The following is a 22580-nucleotide window of genomic DNA, read 5'->3' as shown; positions in this document are numbered from 1 at the left end:
TATCCAGCATCTCTATGAATCGGAGAACATTTCCGAAGACATTCTGAGAAAAAATGTAATAAACATTTGTCCTAATCTCAATATTTTCAGAGTTACATTAATTTGAAATTGTTTGTAAAATACATTTATTCATTAGTTTTAAGGGTAAAAGAATATTGCAGATCAGGAACGAACTATTCTTTAATTAGCTAGTACTCTGAAGCTAAAAATGTGTTGTGAATCTCATAGTTTCTTAGTAGGCCTACAGATTTTTTTTTCGATTTTTAACTACAAAATTACATTTTTCTTATGCATTTATTACAACAATTGTTACAAATTATGCCACTCTTGTAAATTCTTCATGACTGTACATTAGGATGCATTATTAAACTGTAAAGAATCAAGTTCCTAAAGTTGTAAGAATTGTAACAATATTTGTGATAATTTGTTCATTCATGGTGTTCTGCCCAATGGCAGGTCTTTCACTCCAAACCCAGCATTCTCTAGTTTTTTTCATATTTTCTGCCGTTCTCTTTGTCTCCTCATATGATTAATATATCTTAATGTCATCTATCATCTGATATCTTCTTCTGCCCCGAACTCTCCTCCCGTTCACAATTCCTACCAGTGCATCCTTTAGAAGACAGTTTCTTCTCAACCAGTGTCCCAGCCAATTCCTTTTCCTCTTTCTAATCAGTTGCAGCATCATTCTTTCTTCACCCACTCTTTCCAACACAGCTTCGTTTCTTATTCGGTCGGTTCATTTCACACGTTCCATTCTTCTCCATATCTACACTTCTAATGCTTTTAGTCGCTTCTCTTCAGTTCGTCGTAATGTCCACGTTTCTGCCCCATGCAATGCTGCGCTCCACATAAAGCACATCATTAGTTTCTTCCTTAGTTTTTTGAATAAGTGGGTAAGATTTATGTAATTTTTAGTTAAAAGCGTAAGAATAATGTAATTTTTATTTAAAAATGAAAAAAAAAATCTGTACAAAACAATTAAAACATTTTTAGCTTCAGAACACTAGCCAATTAAAGGACTAACACTTCTGAACAGTTCATTCTATATTCATAATATTCTTTTACCCTTAATGACATTTTTTGCTCAGAATGTCTTCGGAAATAAGCTCCGTACGTGGCGGTATATCCTCGTGAATCACCCTGTATAGTCCGGCAAGAAACATTTCGAAGTGCGTAGAAACCAAGTGTTCCTACCGGTCATACTGGAGTGGGGATTAAATAATTTCTCATGAAGCTCTTGAAGAGTAAAGGTTTTGATGTCCACCGCTGTGGAGTAACGGTTAGACTTACTGACCGTAAAACGAGCGGAGCTGTGTTCAAATCCTGGTCGAGGTAAGTTACCTGGTTGGGGTTTATTCCGAAGTTTTCCCTCAATCACTTGAAGAACAATTGCCAGGTAACTTTCGGCGTTAAACCTCGGACTCATTTCGCATTCATCAGTTACAAACTGACCAGGAGGACATGGCGGACGTGGTTCCAGGATCCACTTACAGATGGCATGTGTCTGCGGGAGCTGCACATATCTAGAGAAGTCGCAGGGCTTCAATAAGCTGACTCCGGTTAGATCGGGGAAGTGTAGCTCCCTCGGATAGATGGCGTCTTCAGTCGTAGAATCGACGTGGAATCATTTTTCGGTCTTTTATTGTCTATGAGTAATTTTTTTAGGAAATGTTCTACTTTTTTTTGCATTTCTGTCCTTTTATGCATATGAACGGACATTTTTTACAATGTAGTCGTGGTCTATATTTGAAAATCTGCTGCAGATTGCTTACGCAATTCGATTACTTCTTAAAAGAATTTTCCTTATGGTTGACTCCTGATCACCTATGTTACGTGCTTCCGCCATTCAACCCAACATAACAAATACTGCAACCGCAGTGCCCACAGTCAGTAAGTTGTATCACACAAGTGAAAACGTAAAAATGACGAAAGTAAAACAAAGTAGAAAAAGTTTTTTTGCGACGGAGTTTGGTGACAATGTATTTTCCACTGATGGAATTATACTATTATTTTCTTTATATTTTACTATCAACATTACGGGTATAGTTTTAAATTTTAATGTCATATTATCAGAAATTTAAGGTCATTTTATAGGTCACTTTTTTGTGATTTTCAGGTCATCAACTTACGAGACCTAATTATTACTATTATTGTTGTTATGGCGACAGTAATGATGATGACGCCACCTTTAGCATGTTGTGATGTTACATGGGATGCAGTATTTGGTTTCTCTGCCTCACAAAGCTAATAGGGAGCTCAAAGACGGACTGTTTATTCGTGTTCCGTCAATATACAAACATCGGAGTGAATGTACTAACCAAGCAACGTTGCTCTGTTCCGAGAATTGCTTTTCAATGAATCGCACAGACTCGTTACTACCTCTTGTACATCATTCACGATACTCCTAATGCTGGCGTGATGCTTCCAGGAAATTTTAGAATCACTCTCCATTTTACAAAACTCTGTTCATGAATGCAATTTACATTACAACACATGAAATAAACGGACGAGCTTTCATTGACAATTGCGTTTGCAAGATATTAATTTTATAATAGAAATAGAGTTTCCTTAGAAAGAATCCAGTATAGGGCAGCTAAATTTGTTAAAAGGTAAGAGAGAAGATGGAAACGATACGATAAAAGAACTTGAATGGGAAACTTTGGAAAACAGACGTAGGAAAACTGGAATAACATCATTATATAGAGCACATCTAGGTCAGAAAGCATGGGTAGATATAACGGCTCGGTTAGAAAAGCCAACGTACTATGGTAGGAACGATCATGATTTTAAAATCAAATGTAGGAAACAGAAAACGCATGTAGGTAAATTCTCATTTTTAAATTGAACTATAAATGATTGGAATGACCTACCTGCAGCGGTCTTTGAGGGCTGTCCTTCCTTAAGGAGATTCAAGAATAACTTAAAAAGTTGTGTATAAAGTGAAAATTAAAATTAAGGTGGCATTTAACATTTAATTTTTTAAGGTGACATGTATTCATTTAGCCTGACGAGTTACTTCCTTGGTTTGAACTGTAAATTATTTAAAAATAGCTTGTAAGAGGGTCTTAGACTAGAAATGTTTAGCTTAAATGTAGTTCTGTTTATAAGTATGCATAAGGGTGTAATTATTTGACTTATATGAACTGTTGTATTAGTGAAGCGAGGTGAGTCAGTGAAGTTACGGTTTTACAGTGCAGTGAATAGTTCCGATCAGTGATAATTTATAGCTTCAATGAAATGTGTCCTAAAGTGTCAGTGAAATGCGTCATAGTGCCACTACAGTCAGTGAGATGAGAGTAAAGTGAAAGACTATTGAAACTTATGTAGGGCCTATATATACAGTATGTAGGTTGTATTGTAAAATTAGGTATTTTATGTTTTATTACTAATTGTAACTATTGTGTTAATTTGTATTGTGTATTCTTATTGTATTGTGTATTGTAAATTGTATTGTGTATTGTTTATAATTTTATTGTGTGTTGTTTATATTGTGTATACCACTGCCACCGGGTGCTTGCCCACTTGCAGTGTAAATACATACATACATACATACATACATACATACATACATACATACATACATACACACACAATACTTCAGTTTTAGATAAGCATTTCGTCAGCACCTTCTACACGTTTCGAAGCTTTTAAAAGGAGCGAAAGTGAGGGAAATTGGCGGTAATAAACTGTGGAAGATTTATTTTTAACCTATACTTCACTTTTTATAGTAGTGTTCTCAATAGAAATTTTGAAAATGATATTCACTGTGTAGCCTACTATAAAAAGTCACACAAGAATTATAAGGTTTATGTCTGTTAATATTTAGTGTGTAATATTGTAACATTTGCGATGTGGAGAAAAAAATTGGCCTATGTATCTCTCTCTCTTTCGTTTTTGAAGGGCATCAATAAATTAACGTAAATTTTGGGAACCAACAAGAAACTATATTAAGAGGTATTTTTTAATTAGAGCCTATGTATGAAATATTTTGAGCAGAGTTTTTAATACATTAATGACTTTTTTATGAATTTCCTTAATTTTCACACGATGAAAATTAAGGAAAAGTTAAAAAAACTAATGGGTTCAATAATTATTTAGTTCGAAATGAAATGTATATTATACAGGGTGTTTCCGGGCTAGTGTTACTAACTTTCAGGGATGATGGGGAAGGACACATGTATCAATTTGAGATCAAGAACCCTGGTCCGGAAATGACTGAGTCGAAAGTTATAAGCAAAAATAGTTGTGTGGAAATGGAATAATATTATTCCTCTGTACACCTTATTTATGTGTATTTATCTGTACATCTTACACATACTGTATTCATCTGACGTTGTTTACGTTGTCTACCTACAGTATTCCGTTCAATGAACTGTCTGAGGGTGGGGACAAGAAACTGCACTAAAGCAATGCAGATGGCGTAATGTGTAACGGACATGGTCGGTCCTGATATGCACGTCTGTAGACAGTAGTGTATTTGTACAAGTTGCAGTGTCCAGTCGATCAGTCCTAGTGAAATGGAGGAATACACGAGAGCGAAATGTGCAGACATGATTTTCGAATACGGATGAACCAATCGGAAGAGTAGATAAGCTCACAGATTGTATCGTAACAAGTACCCACGTAGGAGACATCCGGCCCATACCATCTTTCCACGACTGTTCGAAAGATTAACGGAAGGAGGGCACGTGCCAAATTACTATTTCATTTTCACATAACTATTTTTGCTTATAACTTTCGACTCAGTCATTTCCGGACCAGGGTTCCTCATCTCAAATTGGCACAGGTGCCCTGCCCCATCATCCCTGAAAGTTAGAAACACTAGTCCGGAAACAACCTGTATATGTAGGCCAATATATTTATTTAAACCATGTAATACATTCATTTGTTCTCAAATAACTTTGTAACAAGTTGCGTGTAATTTTCCATGACGGAACTGTACTTTGGCTTTGTCAGAGCAGTAGCTCAGTTCCAGTTCACTAAACCTTGAGTTAGACTCGTATATACTACGTTTCACCATTACCTTATAGTGCTCCAAATTCCTTGCCCTGGTAATTACACACGCTACCAGTGTAATCATTAAACCTTAGCTACTGAATTGCTTGGATATCATGAAGTTCTACCCTCGAAATTATTAATCGTCTTATATAACGAAGACAATTACACGGGTCATCGAATTTCTGCGCTTTTTCTTTCAGCAAACTACAAAGCAATTAGAATTTCTGAGTTAATTGTCCAGGGGCATAACTGTTCTAAAAGGAAGTGTAAAGTCACAGACATCCGAATCTTGGTTGTTACTTTATACTACCTGTTGGTATATCAGCATGTTGAGAATACAAGGAAATAGTGAAAACGATAAAACCATAAAAAAGACTACGGAATGATTAATTGTTCTGTCATTTTAAGGCAATGAAGTTTAACTATGACCGACAAAAGAATAACAAAATACGTGTGACGGAGAAAGATGAGTGTAATTTATCGTAACTAGGGAAACGTTAAAGTATTAAACAAAAAAGAGTGCAACTGATGTAGAAAGGAACAAATTTAATATTTCATAACGAAATGTTTACTAGAACGGATTGTAACCAGAGAAACGTGAGGAATACCAAAAACCTACGTTTGATGGAAATGCAAAATAAACATAGCACAATCATTTTAAATTTACTGTAACTTAGCCATGAAAACGTTAAAAGAATAATCCAAACCTTTTCCAAGAACAGAGAAGAAATATTTCAACACTTAGTAGAATGTATTGTAACCATGTAAATACATTTTTAACTGATTATTTTACGACGCTTCATCAACTGCTATGGTTATGTAACGTCTGAGTGAGATGAAGGTAATAATTCTAGCAAAATGAGTCCAGGGTCCAACGGAGAAAGTTACAGAATATTTGCTCTTAATGGGTTAAGGGAAAACCACGGAAAGAACCTCAACCAGGTAACTTGTCCCAACCAGGATTTGAAGCCGGATCCGCTCATTTCGCGGTCAGATATGCTAACCGTTACTCCATAGCGATGTAAATGCAAATATTAAGAGCATACATAATAAAAGACTACATTTGATACAACTAGAAAACAAAATATAAGTTACCTTATAATAATATTTGTATAATAACTACTACAAAAGGGACGTTAAAAATAACATGTTGAGAGAGAGAGACCTATTGATTTCAAGTATGTAATTGTTTTGGTATGATATATCATACGAAAATTTCCAAATGTCAATTAGTGTAATCAAAAAAAAAAAAAATACGCTATTTCTTTCCTTTATACCTAAGGGATAAATCTGCCGCCAGATTTTTAATAAACTCCTGTTATCTATAGTTTTTTAGATTACTGAAATAGATCTTGCATATTCCTTCTTCAGTGTATTTTTAACAAGTTAAATACGTTGCTTTAAACAACACTTATTAATTTGTTCACATAAAGGGTGACCATATGTCCCGATTAATCGGGATTGTCCCGTTTTTGAGTATTGAATAATCTGTCCCGACTTTTTCTTTTCAATAAAACGACTTATGTCCCGATTTTCGACGCAAGTTTACAATTTATAAACTTTTTACAAATGTGCCGATAAATTTTGCCTATAATACTTGCATATTGTCGACATGATAGATATTTCTTTAAGCTATAGTTTGTATCTATTAATTATAACAATTTTTAGGTTGATACTACCTGTTTTGTTTATAGATAGAACGATAATATTAGAGATTTCTTAACATTTTTTTGTTCAGTTCAGCTAGGATTTTAATGAATTTAATGCGTGTCTATGGTGAACATTAGAAACCGTGTTTTACTCCTTATAAAAATGCCAAAGAGGCAATGTCAATTTACAGAAGAGCTTGAAAAGAAATTTCCTTCTTTTAGACCTATGGTAAATAACTATTTAGCTGAATATAATAACTGCAATGATTTTTATTCACATTTGCTTGTAAAACTGAGTTCCAGAATGCAATAGTAGCTTCTGCTAAGTATAATTGGAATAAAGAAAGTAAATAAAGACCTTTAGAAGCCTAATTTCTGACTTGAGTTAAATATTAATGCATTTGAAAGTGCATTTAATTTGTTCTTATTACTATAACACTATTTTTAACAAATATAACTTGAAATTATTAATATTGTTCTTTCTTTTAGTGTTATTTACATTTCATTTTGACATGTGTATCAGTCTTATGATTACATTTTTAAATCAAATAAGTAGGGCCTACTGGATTTTAGAAAAACATGTTGTTCCACTTTTTCCCTAAAGCAAGTGATTAAAGTCCCACTTTCACTCAAATGGATTATGGTCACCTATCCACACAGGGTTTATGCACTGAAACTGTAGGTAACTTTCTTATCTTACAAATTGCCAGAGTGTACCTAGTAGACATGGGTACACATAGTATAAAAACAGTGATGAATGACAAGGGAACAGAAGGCACTCAATAAAACTTGTTTCCAAATCATCTTTGTACACCGCAGTCCTAGTTTGAGTCGAAATTAATGGGAGAATGAAGCCAAAAGATATGAAAGGGGTCAGAAGCAAAGGGGTATAAGTACACTTAAGTTATTTTTGAGAAAATGTGGTTGAAAGTACTTAAGTTTACGTAAATTTCGTGAAATGTTTTATTTCAATTTTAGTGTGTGATGTGGTTAAAAGATATATCCCTTTGCCAATAACATATTAGATGATTTAGCGTGCACTGGATGCAACTAACTCATGTTCTTAGAAATGTCAGTTGTACCCTTTTGCTTTGACCTCCTCATATCAAATAACTCAGAGAAAATCAGCCACAATACTCACGTGGCCTCCCGAAGATTAATGGAAAAGTTGTAAAATGAGAGCATGAAAGCTGGAGTGGTCCGAACAAACACAAATATCGTAAAATTAACTCTTATTCACCGGGATTTATGGAGAAATGTTGGGAGGCGAAGGAAAACGTTTTTAACAACTATAAACTTCATTAAAATTTGCAGGATTCGAACCTAGGTCCCCAGTGAGAAAACAGCCATCGGCTGTGAAACGAATTAGCAGTTAAGAATAGGCTGTTAATAATATTTAATAAGAAAATGTAGCCCATGTTGAAAAAATAAACTTTAGGGTCCATATTCATAGACATTCTTAGCGCGGACTTCCGGTGGATGATAAAAAAAAATTCAAATTCAAATTCAAATTTATTCACAATTTACATTTGAAATGATACATATGAATATATACCAGCGAACTAACTTTTTTGTATTCATAAACCAGTGTTATGAATCCTGTACAAGTAATCAGTCGATAGCCGGGGCTAGTTCAGCACGCTCGTAACACGGGCTAGCGAAATGTCTATGCATAGCACCCTAGAAGTCTAGGCACGATTTAGATGAAAACAGACATTCCAAGAAAGTAACAGCCCAAAAGAGTCCGCATTATACAGCGTATACTTATATTATTGGCAAACTTTCTGGGATAAAATACGAGGTAAATTACAAAACATGCCCAGTAAAACCGGTAGCAGTGGAAAGTCAACTTCCAGATATTTCAAAATTGGCGGTATGTATGTATTTATTAACACTACAATTGATATACACCCTGTGGCAGTGATATATAATATACAATAATAACATTACAATAATTATTAATAAGATTTACAATAATTACAGCAGTAAAAATATACTTAAGTTTAATATAAATAAATAGATGCAATAAACCTAGGACTATAAATTATTTTATTTCATTTTTTATTTATTTATTATTTTGCTAATAATTGTAACATAAAATATAATATATACAGAAAAACTATGCTATAATATGCTATAATAACGCCTTCAATAAGCAAAAGTAAACCTAACTTATAAGCAAAAGCAAACCTAAATATCGGCATATTACCTGTCTTTACCGCCAAATTCCATGACCTCTAGAATTCTTTGTTTTGAGAACGCTGAAGATGCAGATGAGTGGATGAAATAGACTCGCTGCCCGATCTTACTCTAAGTGATTTTTTCTATGGGATTATGTGAAGGATAAAGTGTCTGGATATAATTCAGGGGGTCAAAAGCAAAGAGGTAGAAGTGCACTTAAGGTATTTGTGAGAAAATGTGGTTGAAAGTACTTAAGGGAACTGGGTAGTGATGTCTGTGCGATTAAAAAATTTCAGTACAAAAATTTAGTTCAATATTTCTAGGCTTTTAGTGTTCAGAGTGAAATAAAAATTGTCATGTGATACGATATATCATTCTGAATTCAGTGGTATAAAAGACAACACATTAGTTTCGTATCCAAGTGCAAAAGAAAGACCCTAACTGATAACCTGTTTTCCCATTTTGCTAAATGTACCTCTATCTTCAGGTGCACATTACTTGCTACAATCTTCACTCATATACCTTATATTTTTTTAAGTTTACTAGTAATGTGTATTGTAAGTACTAAAGCAAAATTTAATTAAATATTTCACCCCTAGTGAAACAGACAAAATATTGAACTTTATTTAACATTTTTTTTTGCAATTTTTTCAATGTATATGTTTTTTTTCTCGTGTTATGTGTGCGATATTCTTAAACCCGTAGGTCTACTATGTAGTACACAAGCTGCAGAAAACACTATAAAAATTTTATGTAAATTGATTCAGTAGTTTCAAAGAAAAATGCACTTAAGTTTGAAAAATGTCAGCTTATGGAACACTGTATTTAAAAAACAGAAGGATATATGAATTACATGCACCGTCAAATTTAAAGAAGCTATTTAAAGAGCTTATCTCCAGAAATACCTCCCAGAGTATTTATATTGTTTTAAAGCGCAAGTTTTGTACTTTTTTACAACACGAAATAAGAAATCGGATTTTTGACCCCTAATCTCTACCTGGTTCCCTTAAGATTTCGTAAATTCCATGAAATTTTTTATTTCAATTTTAGTGTGTGGTGTAGTTAAAAGATGTATCCCTTTGCCACTAAAATTTTAAATGTTTTACCTTGTTCTAGATGCACTTAATTCATGTTCTTAGAAATGCCACTTGTATCCCTTTGCTTCTGACCCTCTCAATTATGAACTGAAGTTGAGAATTCCCGCAACTCACAGTCTGGGATCAGCTGGATTATAGACTGGACATTTGTCAGGTCGCAAATGGAGTTCATACTGATCATGTTTAGAGTAACCGTATGCAAAACTTTGAGGGTCGATTTCTAAAACGAGATCTAGACCACAGTCATGGCTTTACACCTCGTTTGGACTTATAAAACGAGGTCTTTTTTATTTTTCTGAGCCATAGCTCAAAACCATGGTCTGAAGCGGAGACCGCGGCAGGGGTAGGTTTAAAACCTCGGCTTCATGTGTACAAGATGGAGGTAGATGATCATCTGGATGATTATAGAAGGAAAATTTGTGTCTACGAGTATTAAATCCCCGGATTAGAGTGATGAGAGACAGAAAAATAATTTGTAACTATATAACGACGATAATTTCAGGCGAATATTTCGATTTTCTAAGGAATCGACGCAAAATTTAGCAAGGATGCTAAATAATAATCAGAGTCAGGAAGTGATAGGGAAGAAAGTAGTGAAAAGATTAAGGGTGCGAGTGTGAGTGGAAATCTAGGAGGTGAAAGTGAAAGCGTGGGGGGGAATAAAAGAGGAATAGAAGAAGAAGAAGAAGAAGAAGAAGAAGAAGAAAAAGAAGAAGGAAATAGAAAGAAAGACAGAGATAGAAATAAAGCAGAGACAAGCAGTAAAGAAAGGTCAGAACCTGCGACAGCTGAGGATATAGCAATGTTATTAGATACGATTAAAAAATGTGGGGATATGATCAAAAAGTGCTAGTAAAGGGTAATTGTAATTGTAAATGATAGAGAAGTATAGGGGAGCGAGAAAGTGTATAAGCTGATGTGTAGAGAGAAATATAAGATTTATAGGAAGTGAGAGTATTGTGAAAGGATTAGGTGTAAGTGGAATAGAGAGAAAGTTGAAAGTGAGCGCAAATATGAATGAGTGAAAAGTGAAAAGGGGTTAAAAGAAATGAACAAGTGACAGCATAAAATTAGTACTGACATTTGAACGTTGGAACACTAAATGAATATAAGAGACAGATAGGAGAAAAGGTCAAAGAACAAGTAAGGCAAATAATTCAATATGATAATTTGTAGAGAATAAGTGAAATTGAAATCTTAGTGAATAGTAGTTAGAGGAAAAAGGGGGTTTGAAAGGCATATATAAAGTTAGATATATTACGATTAATGATCAAATAGAGAATAGCAAACGAAATGTAGGAGAAATGCTGAAAGGGAGATTGAACAAGTAATAATAAAAAAAAGTACATAGTTTAATTGGTAGAAGTTGTGTAGACATGTACTGCAAATATGTGTTAATGTAAGTGTTAATGGTGGCACCGGATACAGAAATGTGAGGTACACCATTACATGTAAAGAAGTGCTGTGACCAAATATATCAAATATCAAATCAAATATCAAATAATAATCTGCAACGAAATGCAAGAGGCGGCACGTTGACCATTTTTTACACGTTCTTGTCGCTTTGAGGGAAGTAAGATATAAAATTTTATATTAATTATACCTTTATGTCTATAAGACGATGTAACTTAATTTTTAGTATTTATTGTAGTTTTGGACATTTTATTTAATGCTAGAAAATGACGTGAGCCTACAGGAATATGAAGCAAACGTGATTTTGTTTTCTTATTTTAAGTTTTATGCTACTAGGGCTTTCAACGTAGTAGGCCTATTATATATGAAAGTAGAACCATACTACATTTTAATTTCAATTGAAAATTTAATCCAGTTAATATTTAGGTTATTCATTCCTTAGAACCGGGTTTTCACGTAGTTGATGTTGGTTATGAACAAATGATAAACAACAATATAAATGCTCGATTTGTGCTAATTATTTGGGCAATATCATTCTGGTACCTAAAAATCCGATCCATATTAAATACTAAGCAATTCTAGTATTTTCACGCACGTGTATTCTGTAAATTAGTAGATAGGCCTATAACAATACCTTAGCTGAGAACAAAAGAATGTGACTTATTGCAATTCAATAAAAATATTAATTCTCAAGCCGCGTCTCGACTTCGTTTTAGAAATCGCATGAGGATTCAGACCTCGATCACGGTGTAAAAGCCGGGGTTTGGAACCACGATTTCGTCCGTGTTTTAGAAATTGACCCACAGTGTATGTCTTTGAAATGACACTAGTTGTAATTGTATAGTGTAATACATTGATATAAAAAATAGAAGTGTAGGTACCAACATTTGGCCACGGTATAGGCTACTTTAAATTCGAATTCCTTGTAGGCTTTCAATACCTGTAGTAGAATGCCAAGTTTTATCAAAAATTTGTCGAAGAACAGAGAAGTAGGACAACTATATTACAAATCTTGCCTCACGATTGAAAACTAGTCAACACAGTGTGTTGAATTTAAAGCTATTTACTGAAAAAAATACAGTAGACGCAGAGAAAGAAACAGTTCCTCTTTTCTTGGGGAAATGAGATTATTTAAACATCTTTACAGACTCGTCAGACAATAGCACAATAGGCAGACGTCCCGTACTCCTCTCCATTCAATTAAGATCTGTAATGCAAGCCTGCACAGACAATTTCATTGCGACAAATCCGATAATGACGACGTTGAAAACAAAATCGAAACCGTCTTCAGAAAGTCTCTCTGATTCCAGAACTATCGAATTCACTGACGTTGATGTATTGTAGCATATATTAATATTCCATCTATTCTATAATCACGGAACCACTCGTCGTAAACCTATGATCGATATAATATAAACTCTAATACTTGGGCGGTTCCGGAAGTAAAAAATCAGCCATAAAATATTCAGTTATGATACTAGACCATAAAGGTTCGCCTTGTTTGACAAACTTTACAGTCGTGCCAAAAAGATAATTTTAAGAATATGTATCATACAATATTTTTTCTACAATAGCACAAATTTACATTAAATAAATGGTAATTTTATAGAAGACGGGCACTTGGTTGAATGTAGTAAGCATTAGCAACTTTTTTATTTCAGAGTTAAATGTTAGTGATCTTTTACTAATTTTATATGTTAGTTCTAGGTTATTTATACTAGGTGTCGTCGTGATTTTCTTTTAATTTGATTGGTTATAGTTGTCATTTGTTCTAGAATTTTCATTAATTTTGAACGGATAATGACGGTGTGAGTTGTTCTTGGTTGTTTGACGTGAGTGGTGTTACGTCGTGTCTGATGGCTAAAGCTACTGAAAGTTTGTCATTTTATGATTTTATTTCGATTTGGTTGGTTGTAGTTGTCATTTGTTCTAGAATTTTCATTAAATTTGAATGAATATGACGTTGTCAGTTGTTCTTGGTTGTTTGACGTGAGTGGTGTTACGTCGTGTCTGATGGCTAAAGCTACTGAAAGTTTGTCATTTTATGATTTTCTTTCGATTTGGTTGGTTATAGTTGTCACTTGTTCTAGAATTTTCATTAATTTTGAATGAATATGACGTTGTCAGTTGCTCTTGGTTGTTTGACGTGAGTGGTGTTACGTCGTGTCTGATGGCTAAAGCTACTGAAAGTTTGTCATTTTATGATTTTCTTTCGATTTGGTTGGTTATAGTTGTCACTTGTTCTAGAATTTTCATTAATTTTGAATGAATATGACGTTGTCAGTTGCTCTTGGTTGTTTGACGTGAGTGGTGTTACGTCGTGTCTGATGGCTAAAGCTACTGAAAGTTTGTCATTTTATGATTTTCTTTCGATTTGGTTGGTTATAGTTGTCACTTGTTCTAGAATTTTCATTAATTTTGAATGGATAATGACGGTGTGAGTTGTTCTTGGTTGTTTGACGTGAGTGGTGTTACGTCGTGTCTGATGGCTAAAGCTACTGAAAGTTTGTCATTTTATGATTTTATTTCGATTTGGTTGGTTATAGTTGTCACTTGTTCTAGAATTTTCATTAATTTTGAATGGATAATGACGGTATGAGTTGTTCTTGGTTGTTTGACGTGAGTGGTGTTATGTCGTGCCCGATGGCAAAAACTATTGAAAGTTTGTCATTTTATGATATCTGTAAAAGATATGTGAATTTAGAACAAAGTATTAAATTTTGTGTCGATTTTGATTTAGTTCTTTCGCTGATGAATAAGAATTGTGTTGAATCTTGAGGAGAAAACTGTTTTTATGTGGTTTAAAGGAATTATTTACTGAATTTTCTGTATAAGTTAAGGTGTAATAAGTGTTCGAAGAGAATTTCATTTTGTGTTAATACATGGTTTATTTATGCGAAGTTGACTGTACGAAAAAGTGTTGGTTTAGTTCCTTATTGCCTGCATAGTTTGTTTAAATTGCCTTAAACCCTGTGTCATATACTGGAAGTGAAGTGGTTGTCGTTGAAGACATCAATGAGAATTGAATTTTATTTGATAAGGTGATAAATTATTATGATTCGTTTTGTGTTTTAGTGATTTTTGGGGGTAAAGTTCGGACGAAAACTGCCAGAAAAGTACTGCCAACTATGAAGTTAGAATGCCACCAAACGCCAAAAAAAATCAAAGGTAAAAAAATTAATTATATTTTAATTTTTTTTGGAGGGCTTGTTCCTCTTAAAAAACATGGATATATATATATTTGATTTTTCATCTTTCTTTTTGTGATGTTTGGTGACATTTGAACTTCGTAGATGGCAGAACGTTTTTGGTAGTTTTCGTCAGCTATGTTGGATTTTGCCCGTCTTCTAGGAAATTACCAAATCAATATTTCAAGTTGAGAGGTTATAAGATCACGATTTCACGGGCGTCTAAACTCAGAACTATTAAGAAATAAGTAATTTCAAGTGAAAAATTGTTCCAGGGCCGGGTATCCATCCCGAGACCTTTGGCTTAGCGCGCCAACGCTCTACCGACTGAGCTACTCAGGAACTATACCACACCACGATTAATTTTCCTCTCTATATCCATATACCTCAACTGGGTTGACGGATCTGTCCTTTGTCTTGTTGGCAGTATGCGAGCAAGCATAGTCATGAAGAAGATCAATTTCACGTGACATAGCCCGACGATTGACTGATCTAACTTCGTAATCGGCGGTATTATCAATATGTTCGTTCATTAAAAAAAAACGCTACTCTCAACAACTGAATATTTACGCGCCAATAATTGCGCCAGGAAAATGTCTCCACCATACTGAACACAGATAACGAAAGACCGGTTGCAACGAAACAGAAGCGCAGTCAATATGTGTAAAATTTCTTTACAAACCGCCCTCGTAATATTTTACAAAGTCAGAAATTTTCACACAGGTCGATGGACGACTACTGGCTTTGTACGTTTCATCACCAGAACAGAAATTTGAATTTTTTGTGACGTGTGCTTCAAAGGACCGGAAAACTTTGCCTGAAGCGCTCTCTGAGGGAAAGGATTCTCTTTAGTGACGTTTATCTAAGTCATGGAACCCCAGATTTGTTTACCTTCTGACGAAGGCTGTGTTTTTAGTTGGTTATTTAACGACGCTGTATCAACTACTACATTTACTGTCGATGGAATTGATGGTAGCAAGATGAGGCCGGGATTTGCCAAAGATTACCTGACATTCACCTTACTGTTGGGTAAAATCTCGGAAAAACCCAACCGGGAAATCGGCCAAGCGGGAACGAAACCCACACCGACTGAACTACGCCGGTAGCTAGGCCATGTCCACCTTCTCCAAAGCGATTTTATTTCTCGTTCGACTAGAGTCGACGGCAATTCAGAAGGCGGTTGTCTGCTAGCGTTTGCGTCGAGAGAGACAGATAGAGAGAGCAAGGCAGCGTACAACATTGCCACATCGTACCTCACAGCACGTGCAATACAAATAGCGCAGGAGAGAATTTAAATTATCAAAAGATAATAATGACCTTAGCCGTTGATTACTGTAAGCATGACACCAAACAAACCCTCTTTCCTTCACTAACAATATTCTTTGCACGTTTCTCAATCCCACACCACATCCTTCTGCAGTCGTTTCTTGCATGTTGGCAACGTTGCTGCCAGCATCAAGATGGCCGGCAGCGTTCTGATCGTTAACGTTTTTAAAATAATTATACGCCTTAAACACTATTTTCCGCGCTTGCTTGTGCAATACTTGTCTTTTTACAGACTCTTCTTCCATTTATTTACCTTACATACACACAGTAAATATTAGTTTTACTTATTCATTGTATTGAAACACTCACACGTGAACAAACGAACTTGGGAAGTGCTCGTTACAGACTTATTCTGATTGGTTCTACTGTACAAGCTTGTGACGTCACATACCAGAAATGCTACGGCGCATATAGAAGCTAACCGCCTTCCGAAATGCCGTCTAGTCTAGTGTTGCAATATCCCTCGTCCTCCCTTGCATTGTCCGTGTGGATAATTTCAAACTCTTAAAAACATCAGAATATTCGGAACAAATTATGTTAGCAACTTTATTCATACATGTTTTAATGAACTGTCTTTCAAAATAGCACTTCAATGATTTTGTGATTTCCGAAGCAATAACATAACTTGCATCGAGTTCACCTTGACTCATGGCTTGTTTAATCATATTTTATTACTGGAACTGTAATTTGAATTTAATTTTTTTAATGTTTTAATTGCTTCGGTCCGTCCAGCTCTAGGAAATGTACATTATTTTTATCCTTATTTTGTATTGCACACATTTCCCTTTAAAATTACATTGGATATGTTCGTGCTTACGTATGATTTTTTTGGTCTGCTGTTTATATTTTATTTAGTTATTTATTTAGCTACAAAGTGAGTACAAATTCAATTTATAAAACAAAAATATTTGTAGCCACTACCGTAAGAGCCAGGCTCGTGTACGGTGTGTTTTTTTTATTGGGTTATTTTACGACGCTCTATCAACATCTAGGTTATTTAGCGTCTGAATGATATGAAGGTGATAATGCCGGTGAAATGAGTCCGGGGTCCAGCACCGAAAGTTACCCAGCATTTGCTCGTATTGGGTTGAGGGAAAACCCCGGAAAAAACCTCAACCAGGTAACTTGCCCCGACCGGGATTCGAACCCGGGCCACCTGGTTTCGCAGCCAGACGCGCTGATGTACGGTGTGGTCTTAGCCAATAATGTAACATAAAATTTACAAGGACAGTTTACTAAATACAGTAATATTGTTCACTTCTACTCCAAAATATCTGAGAATTTGCTTTGAATATTTTACAACGTTACGGCCTTATTATCCATTCCTCGTCACCGTACCTCTTTCTATTCATCCTCTTTCACCGTGTCAGTTTGTCGGCTATGGAAGTCCTTACTTCGTCATGTCAGGGATTGCCGAACGGTTAATGGATTTAAATTAAGAATTACATACTTTTACATTAAATTGATTTGTGAGTATTAGCTGATTTTAAAGGTTATTCTGTGTATATATAAATTGTCATTTAGGCCTATCATAAAGTAGAATTAGGATATTAATTGGAAATAACTTAATTACGTATTATGTTTAGTTAATATTTCATTTTAGCCCGTGTAAGCTTGTTAATGTGCATGAAAATGATTTTTATATTTAAGTATGGCTTTCCTATTTTTGTCATTGTTTTATTATGTATTTCACTTCTGGTAGTGTGGAAGAGAAGGCCTCATGGCCTTAACTCTATCAGAATAAAAAAAAAAAAAATTAACTTAATTCAAACCGATAACAGACAAGAGCAAAAAAAGAAAGAGAAAAAGAGAGAAAAACACATCAAATATAAATTTATAATCAGCAGACAGAAGCCAATGATATTCAATACAAATATGAATATAATCATTTCGTGATGATCATTATGACGTGTCTCGTGATGTCGCTCGATGTTTGATTTATAAGTGCCTACTAGAATTTTAGAACACAAGAGGCGTTTACATTGTCACCATGTGCACAACAAATACTGTTTCTCCCATTCTTCCTTAAACACGCGTTTCTAAACAGACGTTGAAGGTCTTGAGAAACAGCGTATTCCGAATCTCACCGGTCCGGTGGCATCAATGACGTCACGTTGCAACGAAAATAAGGAACAAAACTGCTGGAAGAATCGATGCTGTCATGGCGACTGTGTAAGTGGTTATCTGTGCTACGCTAGCAAAATTTTGCGAAATTTCCGTACTGCCATCTCGTTCAAATAAAAGAGATCATAAACAACTTATTTCTTGAACCGGTAGTAATAACTGGTCCGTTGACATGTTCGCTCATAAGCCATTAACATATTGTTTTTACGTTGTGCTCATTACAAACAATACAGCAGAACTAAAGCAGAACACACCGCCATGACACAACAGTGCACGATGTTATTCGTCTGCTAATTCCCGCCCTATACAAGAACCAATCAGATTCACTGATGGCGGCTGATGGAGACTGCCATCACCTCTGCAAGTTGATGGCACCTGTGCGACACCGGTGGAGCCTCAATGACGTCATCGGTGGAATTCGGAACACCGTGATGCCATCGGATTGCTCACCGGTGAGATTCGGAATACTCTCAAAGAAACAATCTAAAGCAGGTAACCCGTCACTGATAGATGCTTGTGTACTGGAGTTGTAGGGGAGTTGGATGGAAGGAAGGGGGGAAGCAAATAGCCTACAGTTTATTGCGCTGCCCCTACGACGTCACTATTGCTAGTGATCACGATTAAATTTTTGCCGATCCCTGCATTAAGCACTTCATAACTGGTAAGTCACATAAAATGGAAATAATTTAAGATGAACAGACCGTTTCCTTGCCAAAAAGTTTCATCTGTGATGAATAAAATATAAAAAAAAAAATCGGTTCATATTAGTAAGTAGTGTTGGAGAGTATTCACGAACTGACGCGTTTCAAGTGTCTTGGGTTTCCATGGGAACCATCTTAAAACGCGACAGCAGAGCAGAACGCAGCCAAGCGGACAAGACTGGAAATTCCTGCGGGTGCGACACATCTTGTGACGTTCGTAAGCAATTAACTGCACCGTGACGGTCGACAATTATACGGAACCGCAGGTTCAGTTGCTCTTGCACTCCAGAGGGAATGAGATTACGAGTCTAAAATAATATTCGCGGCGGAGATAAGTCGTACCACCTCACGTCATTCGAGTCCCACCATGTACACTGACGTTCAAAGATATCTGCCCTACGATTTTTGTGATCGTGTAAGCGAAATTTTTAACCACAGGATAAGTCAGAACCAAAGATATATAAAAAAAAAAATGGACAAACTTTGAAACAGTTCTGTTAGTTCTCAACAGATGACACCATTATTGAGGTGGTTAAAAAAGTGTCAGGGAAAATGATTATGTAGATTAAACATAAATTATTCTCATAATTGACAATATCAGCGATTTCCAGCTAACGCCAATATTGTTTTACAATCAGTAGAATGGTACGAAAAATTGAATTTCTATAATGGAGGTATATATTTTATGTAAGATTGGCTACACTGATTATTATCTTCGCCATCTATTAATAGAAGTAATAACTAAAGAAGCCACTCTTACACCAACAAATTTGTTTGTTTGTTCGTGTAAGTGTTATTTCTTTAGTTATTACTTTTATGAATAGATGGCGAAGATAAACAGTCAGTTCCGCCAATAGTACATGAATACAGGATGGAAGGTAAGGTAATACATTAATTGACAGGAGCCATTAGATCTCATTATTTAGAGTAAGTTTTGTCAAAAAAAATTATAGTACTTAAGGATAGTGAGATAATTACACGTGTTTCGAAAGCGCTGACAGCAATTGCAAGATGTCTCAACGCCGCATAAGTAGTACCCCATACCCCATGCGGTCAGCGATTTGAAGGGAGTGGGTTAAGTTCAACTACCTTTCACCGTGTATCTTGCAGCAGGTGAGGGGAGGACGGGAGCAAACAAATGTACTGAGCTCCGGTGCAATACTTCGCGAGCCAATCTGGGGATAAATCTTGGCACAAAAATGACCTACGTAAACTACGGATAGGGACGTAACTGTTATTTGTTTAGTTTGTGTAATTTAATGTCAGAAAATGTAAATTAATAACCCCAATGAAAAAAATAGCTAGTGTTCGGGCGCAGTTCAACAATGAATACCGAATTATCAACTTACAATGGAATACACTAACAATTCAATACTAGGTATGGCGTAATAATTTTAATGTAAGAAGAAATACGTACAGTAGTAACAAGAAATAACGTGAAAATCAGGAAATTATGTCCAAATTAGTGAAAACACATCGGATTGAAGTTTCAATTACAATTAATAAAAAAAACTGATATAACTTTGTGAACAAGATGTAATTAACATTACAGTTTGTTGTTTTACAAATCACTAATTGGGCGTTAATAATGAAATAATAATAAACTCTGCAAACCACATTCCATTCACATCTTACAGGTACTGTTCAAAATATCCATCAGCGTGCGTGCAGCTTTCACATTTTCTAGTTCAATTACGACGAACTCTGGCCAGTAGTTCTTCACTGTTCCGAATTTCTTCCGCGGCCTGGATCATGTCTAAGTACTCACGATTTGTAAACTCTGGCATCTCGTAGTTTTGAAATAAACTAAATTCTATCTCTGTACGTCCAACTGTACACTGGTGCAATGTAAACATCACAACAGCTGATCAGTTGCGAGTACTAGGCAAACTGTCTGCCGTCCCGACAGCGATGCCAGATTTTTAGACCTTCTGTACGTCACTCGACAATCAATGTTTCCAATGTTTCTTCATGCGATTAATTCGAAATCTGTGAATTTTCTGATTAAAATACTGCTGCAAAGTCAACATAATAGACGTTCTCTTCGTTGTTATACAAGAACTTAAACCCTATTTTAAACAGTATTTGTAAAATTCGCGATTGAAATGTCGGCATAAAAGTATTATTTCTTCAAAAACCTAGCAAAAACGAGCAAAATGGTATTAGACTTTTTTGTTCGTTGTATTTCAAGGAGTCATCCTAAAATTAATGTACTACCTTACCTTCCACCCTATATACTCGCTTTATAGAATTCAATATTCAAAATTTCATCCCCCTCTGTTGATTGTAAAAAGAACTAGGTTTAGCGGGAAACCGCTGATATTGTCAATTATGAACATAATTTATAATCTACATTATAGTTTTCCCCCAACATGTTTTTTTTTTTACCCCATCCCAATAACAATGTCACCTACTGAGAACTAACGGAACTACTTCAAAATTTTCCCATTTGTTATATCTAGGCTTCGTATTCCAGCTACCTAAATACCGAAGTTAAGGATATATTAGGTATATAGTACGCCGAACACAGGTACTGCAACGGATAAGGATATAAACAAATAGGTCGTCGCTGCGTGTTCGTGAAGTACAGTCAACTCCCGACATTCTGAAGCTATGCTAGTAAATACATGCTTGAGCCGTGATGTTCATTTTCGTCGTGATCTTTGCAATTAATAATAACGTGCATTCGTAAGTTACGGAACTTGAACATATGTGGATGCCACTAAAATTTTTTTATATTACAAGAAATTCTTTCAATAGCACATGGCGTTATTGGTGCATGATGTAGTACAAGATATTCCTATTGTGTGTATACTTTTCTAGAAATTCTCTAAAATATAGATTATTTAATTTATTAATTGGGATGTTGGCACTGAACATCATGGTAGGCTACACAAATCCACGCTAAACGTCGAGTTAATATCTTCATAATTTTAATAGTTTTAATGGTACCGGTTCTTTTGGATTACGTTCAACACACTTTCTCTGTCTTTTGGTATTGCAGCATGTTTCAGTGAATTGTTTTTGTCACTTTTACGTTTATTTTACACAATTTATATGTAATGTTGTGTATATTGACAGTGAAAATATTAGTTCAAATATCCTAAACTATGTCCTGCAATATAACACGCTTAAGCATCTCACCTAAAGCATTTTATCTCTGCAATGAACTTTCAATCAGCCGCAAAAATGTAGTTATTTAAATAATGCAATTAGCTTGTAAGAGCAGTGATCGATAAGACTGTTGGCTATGACTGCGTGCCGGTTTTGACTTTCTAGAGAAAGGGAGCAGAGAATGGATAACTATTTTGTATAGGAACGTATCTGTACCTGAGTTGTGACGTCACATATACTTCGAATCAGGCAACTTCATTCCAATTTATAGGTAGCTGAAATACGGAGCCTAGTTATATCATATTAAATGCTTTGGTTTTGACTTATCCCGTGCTTAGAAAGTTCGCTTACATGATCAGAAAATTGTTGCCAATGTACACACAAACATCCGTCAATCCATTGATTCATTACGTATTCCTTCCGTTAACAGTTCTTCATCTAATCATATATTAATCCATTCACTCATATCTACGCACACTTTTCATTTCTCTCTTTTCTATTCATTACTTTATTATTTTTAAGTTCCTTGATTCGCTTCTATGTTCACAGCCATTTTCACGTTCTCTTTCTTTATTTGTAGATACCTTTTTAAACACGTTTCTTTTCGGATTTCTTCTTCGTTAACTTCCATCATACTTCTCTTTGTCTATTTTCTCTTTTCTTTCCCTTCGTATTGTATCTTTCTACTCCTCCGTCAAAATTGTTTCACTCAGATGTTTTTAATGCATGTAGTGACTTCCTTGTCAGTACAGCACATCAAAGCGTTGCGTCATCTCCACGATAAAA

The 22580-nt window shown here is 35.2% G+C and overlaps 1 protein-coding gene across 12 annotated transcripts in view; it reads right to left on the bottom strand.

Moving 5' to 3' along the window:
- The window catches only part of Dys (Dystrophin), a 2834509-nt gene that overhangs the window by 1254969 nt on the left and 1556960 nt on the right, over positions 1-22580 (bottom strand). The gene's annotated exons all lie outside the window — the stretch shown is intronic.

The sequence above is a fragment of the Periplaneta americana genome, chromosome 11, assembly GCF_040183065.1.
Source record: "Periplaneta americana isolate PAMFEO1 chromosome 11, P.americana_PAMFEO1_priV1, whole genome shotgun sequence".
Taxonomy (NCBI): domain Eukaryota; kingdom Metazoa; phylum Arthropoda; class Insecta; order Blattodea; family Blattidae; genus Periplaneta; species Periplaneta americana.
Note: the sequence above shows the minus strand (reverse complement) of the source record. Positions and strands in the feature narration are given on the sequence as shown.